The 6,452-nt window shown below is 37.5% G+C and overlaps 1 pseudogene; it reads left to right on the plus strand.

The window, feature by feature from the left end:
• The window catches only part of LOC124233797 (sodium/potassium-transporting ATPase subunit beta-3-like), a 33,934-nt pseudogene extending 30,391 nt beyond the window's left edge, over positions 1-3,543 (plus strand).
• Positions 3,544-6,452: the final 2,909 nt, after the last annotated feature.

A 6,452-nucleotide genomic window follows, 5' to 3' on the forward strand; every position in this document is an offset into this window, starting at 1 on the left:
AATGGCATGAAGCCAACCTTGCTTGAATTTGTGAGGATCAAAACACCATGAACGTGGTGATGCTGTGGTGGTGCTGCTGCTGCAGTTTTTGACCATCTAGTGAAGGAGTCAACAACTGATCGGAACAAAATAGCCCCTATTGGCTGAGGTGCAAGGCCAAGAACACTCCCAAATTCCAATGGAATGTGCTGTAAGATGTATAAAGAACTTGCATAAGAGGAGCTGACAAATGGTTTTGAACTCAGCTCATCATCCATTTTGAGGATATGTAAGGGGTAGATAGAAAATTGAGGGTGCAGTTAATGAGACAAGCAGAATTACAATGGTAGAAATTGTTGGAGTGTTGTGGGATTTCTCATCCTCACCACCTTAAACCAAATGAGAAGAGTCTCATGAGAACCACTAGGAAAGCTTCCCATATATCCCCAGGTACTGCAGACCACAGAAGCGAGTCTGAAACGCAGCCAAAAAATATAATGATAAAAGAATATCATTATTTGCTTGAAGTGGCAGAATAGACCGCAGGGCAAAAGTACATTCCCCTTGGGTCAGATGTGGGCTGCAAGAGAGGCTCCATGAGTGTCCCATTAGACACAAATCTGAGTCAGGGTAGGGGTGGCATAAAGGTCAGCTGGAGAAGACTTTAACAGCATAGCTGCAGTTGGACCTTGTCAGGGTAGGAGGGGGGATTCTCTGAGAAACACAAAGAAAATCATTTCAAGAAAGCAGTCAGCATTGAATATCTGCCAGGTCGAGAGAGGGCCAATAGCAGATCGAATAGAATTAAACTGTCCTCACCCCAAACCACCTCTCCTCCGATTAAATCCTTGATGGAGGCTGCGGGATCAGAAGATGAGGCTAGGGAATAGGGGAGAAATTGGCAAAGGAGGAAATAACTGACATTTTCTTATTACCAAGTACACATTTCCAGACCTGCAGCGGCATTCAGTGGGAGCTGGAGAGAAGCTTTGACACGATTGAGGTTCAGAGTTCTGATTATTATACTAACTCGTGATTTTGCCTCATTAAATGGAACTATTTTGAGGCATGGAAGTACCTGAGGACTTACCCATGAATTTATCCCAGAAGCACACAGAATCAGGCTAATGAGTAAGTCTGAAGAGCCTGGGAAAAGAAAGTTGCTTTATGACTTGCATATGGAGACCAATATGTTTAATGAAATGGTTACATTACTGCACAGTGATTAATATTAATACTTCTATATTAAACAGTTTATGTATTCTTTTTATAATTTCAGGAAATGTTATATACTTTACAAAAATTTTCCCATCTTGTAAAATTAAGATGAACTTTTCAAGGTTTTAGTATATAAGCATATTGTGCAAACTCTATTTAGGTAGTAATTTTACCCTATTGCCTCCATTCCCAAAAGTTAGGTATTATTGTCTCTGGGCATATCTTCCCAATCTTTAAAGAATACACTATTCAAGGGTCCAAAAAAATGCAGATTTTCATTAAGTATCTAATATTCTACTGGGCTTTGAGATCCACATAAGTGGATGTGCAAGTCTTTGAGCCTCAGTTCTACTTGCATTTATGATGCTTCCCGAGAACGAACCCCTCACAGGAATATCAATTATTAAAGAAATGTCTTCAGTATAGCAGTTAATCAGTAAGGCAGCCAACAAATAAAGCAACCCCAGGGATATGTTCTTCCAGGCTCCTGTCTCAAGCCCAAGGTATTTATCCGGTTTACAGAGCAGCTGTTGTCAGTGTCACTCAGAACAAAGCAATCAAGACACCAGAATTCTTTGAAGTGATTCGATTGCCTTTTCTGAGTATGACAGAGAAACAGTATTTGTTTTCTTTAGTGTTAAAAATACGAAGAGAAAAATAGGCATCGATCTAGGTTCTACTTCTTTGAAAGTGGTTTTTCATAATGTTTATGTTTTTATCTTTAAAAATAAGACTGTCTACAGATATATTACGCCCCTTTAAATAAAATTTTTGTCATCAGTAAGGCCCCCCTTTGACTCTGTACTCATCTTTAAGGTTATGTAAGGAACGTAGAGACTTCAACGTTGCTGGTAAGTGTAAACAGACCTACTAAAATAACATTTTGGAATATATTGGTTTGGATTTAAAATTATTGCCAATTATAATAAACATACACAAATAATTGCTTTTTCATTATTTTCTCTATACTATGGATAAAATGTAAATTTTAAAACTGAATTTTAGAAATTATTGAAAAACTGAATTTTAAATGTGGTAATAGCATTCACTCTGCAATAGGTTCTAGAGATTTATACATGGATTTATAAAACCTGTGACTTGGAAGGTTGTTAAAATGTTTAGCCACTGAATATTATTTAATATTTAAAAATCATATAATGTCATAACAGAATAATGCAGATCATCATTTTTAAGAGGGCAGGCATTTCTCTCTCTATTTTTCCTAATGTGTCCCTAGGACTTAGAGTAGTGGCTGGCCTTAATGGTGCTCAAAAGATATTTGTTGAATGAATGAAAAAAGAAAATCATAACTGTGTTGGTATCAAGTACTAGTAAATAACACTGGCTTTGGAGTCAGAAAACGGTTTATAACCTAGCTCAGCCGTTAACTATTTTTATTACTTAAGGAAAGATAATTAATCTGGAGCTCAGTTCCATCAACTCTAGAATGGTAAACATCACCTAATTTATGGTGTCATTTGATTGGAGCGCCTGGCACGTGGATCAGCGTTAAAAGGTACATGTGGAGGCAGTTGGAGCGCACTCTGCAGTGAAGACGTGTCCTCAGCCTGGCCATCCTTCCGCCACCATCCCGGCTTCGCCGCTTGAACTTGGACGTGCCTGTGTCCTCGCCGCCTCCATCCGCGTGGCCGCTGCTCCCCCCGTCTCAGCACATACACCAGGACAGGAAAGAAACGTCCTTCAACCAGAGCCTGGCTAAGTGGAAGTGCTTTATCTGCAATGCAACCCCTGGAGAGTTCCTGGGGCACACCGCCAAGAGCTGGGGTTTGATCTTGATCTTCTGCCTAGTGTTTTATGGGTTCCTGGCTGCACTCTTTTCGTTCTAATGTGGGCTACACTTTGGACTGTGAACGATGAGGTTCCAAAATATCATGATCAGATTGCTAGTCTAGAATTAGGGCTTTTCAAAAAACAGCGAGTGCCTTAGAATACATGTTCAGTGTGTCTGACCCAAATTCCTATAAAGGGTACATCGAAGACATTTGAAAGTTTCTAAAGCCATGTGATTTAGAAGGACAGAAGAAGCACACAGTCTGTCCTGATGGAGCACTTTTTGAACAGAAAAGTCCAATTTATGTTGCATGTCAGTCTCCTGTTTTCTTACTTGAAGAATGCAGTGGTGTGCATGATCCTGATTTTGGCTCTTCAAAAAGGAAACCCTTGTATTCTTATAAAAATAAACAGAATAAGTAGATTAAAGCCTCAAGGAAAACTAAGGGTAGCATGTGGTTCAAAAATGAAAATACAGCAGTTCTATCAACTTATCCTCCCAATGAAATTGTGAACAAAGAAGTTCCCATATTGTGGAAAAAACCTGCATGTTAGGTCTACAGCCATTAGGTTGCTATACACACTGTCTTTGAGCCTAACAGTAGTGGGAGAGAAATAACAGTAGAATGCTGAATTGATGGATCATTCAAAATGAAAAACCAAGATGATGGTGACTAGTTTTTAGGACTAGTTGTGTTCAATATCACAGTGGGTGCATAGTATGAGTAGGATATCTCCACAGAGTAAGTCTTGTATTGTCTGTCTGCATTTTGTATCAAGTTTCCTCTGCCTTTCTAGAATTATGCGACTACATTGGCAAAAGATGGGGTGGTACATGACAATGGGGCAACATCGTAACGTGCTTCCAGATCATGGCGTTTGATGTCTTCTGAAGTAATTACTTGTTACCTCTGCTGCCTCTTGAACCAGCATACACTCACCAGATATAGACAGTGAACACCTGATTCTGAACACGTAGAGGGTCTTGCCCTATTTTTATGTGGTTTAATTGCCAAGTATCTAAAGCTTAACGTGCTGTACTATGTAAATATTTTATGGATTTAATACTGGTTAACTGTTGTATTTTGATGTCAATAAAGTTTTCGGGATAAAATGGGACCTGACCAACATCAAATGTCTCAGCAGCTGCAAGAAATGTGACGTATGGAGAAGTTCTGGATGTGAGGAGGAGAAAAGAAAATAAAAGAAGATTTGAAAGTGTTGTCTGGGATTTTTAAAAAATTATCTTTTACATGCTGAATTAGTCTGTGGGTCTTTTTGCTTAAGAACAGAAACTGTTGTAAAACATGTAAAAAAAGCAGTGATAGGATTACTTTTAGTGCTGGAACTGAATCTCTCATAAAGTATTTTACACCAGAGATGAAAGATAGAATTTTTAGTTAGCCAGTATGAACATGTAACTATTTTTTTGTGAAATTAAATTTATAAGATTTAAATTGTACAATAGTTTGTGAAATACTCTTACTGTTTTTATTTAGCAGACTATGGACTCTATCAAAAAATATAACTTGTGAAATAGGAAAAAAGATACATATGCTGTTATTTAAAAAATGACCTTAAAAGAAATAAGTATATTTTAACACATTAAGTAATTTAAGAGAAAATTCTGTTCTTCTTTTGATTATTTTTCTTCTTATAATATTGATTTATTTAAATTGTTATGACTTATAACATTTTATAGTAAATGACTATATCTAAATTTATCAAATTATGCTAAGTAGATTATTTATTGATAACATTCAAACCAAGAGGTTGTTATTTACTAGAACTTTTGACAGCTCCTTACAGAAGATTATAATTAGTCTAACTAGCATTAATGTGCAGCTCTACACCTAGAAGAGGTGGCCTGAGGCTTTGTCATCATTTTTTTTCTTAAAAATATTATTGCCTATATTCTAAACTTTTAGACGTGGAAACTTAATTTCTTTTAATTAGAGGTTAAATTTTTATACCTAAGGGAGTTGAAACTTAAAATTGCATTTTTCATAATACTTCTGAAAGTCTTACTCTCTGGAGAGCATTTAACGTAAAGAGGAAAACCTATATTTGAATTTTATCACCATCCTTCCCTGGCATTTGGATGATTTATGTAAACTCTACCAACGTTGTTTTTTTATCTTTAAAATAGAAAAGCCTCACAGGGCTTATGGAGATTGAAGGTGACAGTGTTGATCTAACGCAGTTCCTGGTACAAGCTAGGTGCTCAATAATTTTAATATCTTTTTTATTTTTCTTGAAAATACTTCTTCTGCAAATTGAGATGGTCCCTGGTAACTAAGTCTACATTTTTCTCTGTGGGAAAACTACTGAAAAATAATTAGATTTGGAAAGCTATGAATACTTTCTTTACATTTTTCTGTCTCGCTGTGTTTCCCTTTGATGTGTTATTTCTTGCTAAAAGGTCTCTTCTGGGAGAAGACAGACATTTTTTTTTGGTTGCTGTTTGCTCAAAATATTGTTTAGTATGTTAACATGTGTAGATGCAAAACACCATTAAAGTTCAGAAAATAAACAGTATCAACGTCTTTGAGGTAGAACTGGAGCATTCCGTATAAAGATTCCACCTACTTACAAGTTCTTACAACTTTTAGGGAAGAAGCCTGGGGAAAAAGATGTGGGAGTTTAATAATCTGTAATATATTATTCATGACGCCATGCAGTATGCCTTCAGCACCATACACCTGGGTCTTATTTAATTTCATCTTCTCCAAAATCCAATTAATTGCCAAGAGTTTTTGATTCTACCTCCTACACTTGCTGAATATGTCTATTTATGTTCATCCTTATTATCACTATCCTAGGCAGATACTTTCCTCTGGGTTGTTCTGCTCAGATTTGCAGCACAAATGGGCTTCCTAACTTGTTCATCTGACGACGTTCATTATTAACTGAATGTTTGAGTTCAGTGCCCCCCCCAGTCAAGTTGAAACACTAATCTCCAATGTGATGGTATTTGGAGGTGCGGCCTTTGGGATGTAATTGGGTTTGGATGAGTTTGTGTGTATGGTGCTGTCATGACAGGATTGGTGCCTATGATGGTTAATTTTATGTGTCGAACTGAGTGGATCTTAGGTGCCCAGATATTTGACTAAACATTATTTCTGGGTGTGTCTGTGAGGGTGTTTCTGGATGAAATTAGCATTTGAATTGGTTTACTTAGTGAAGCAGTTTCTCCTCCCCAATGTGAGTGGGCATCTTCCCATCTTTTGAGGGCCTGAATAGAACGAAAAGATAGAGAAAGAAGAGTTCATCCCTTCCTGCCTCATTGCTTGAGAGGGATATCAATCTTCTCCTTCCCTTGGTACTCCTGGTTCTAAGGTCTTCATACCCAGACTGGAATCTACAGCATTGGCTCTGCTGGTTTTCAGGTCTTTGTACTTGTACCGAAAGCACAGCTTTCCTGTCTCCAGCTTGCAGAAGGCAGATTGTGGGACTTCTCAGCC

The sequence above is a fragment of the Equus quagga genome, unplaced genomic scaffold, assembly GCF_021613505.1.
Source record: "Equus quagga isolate Etosha38 unplaced genomic scaffold, UCLA_HA_Equagga_1.0 235_RagTag, whole genome shotgun sequence".
Classification (NCBI taxonomy): domain Eukaryota; kingdom Metazoa; phylum Chordata; class Mammalia; order Perissodactyla; family Equidae; genus Equus; species Equus quagga.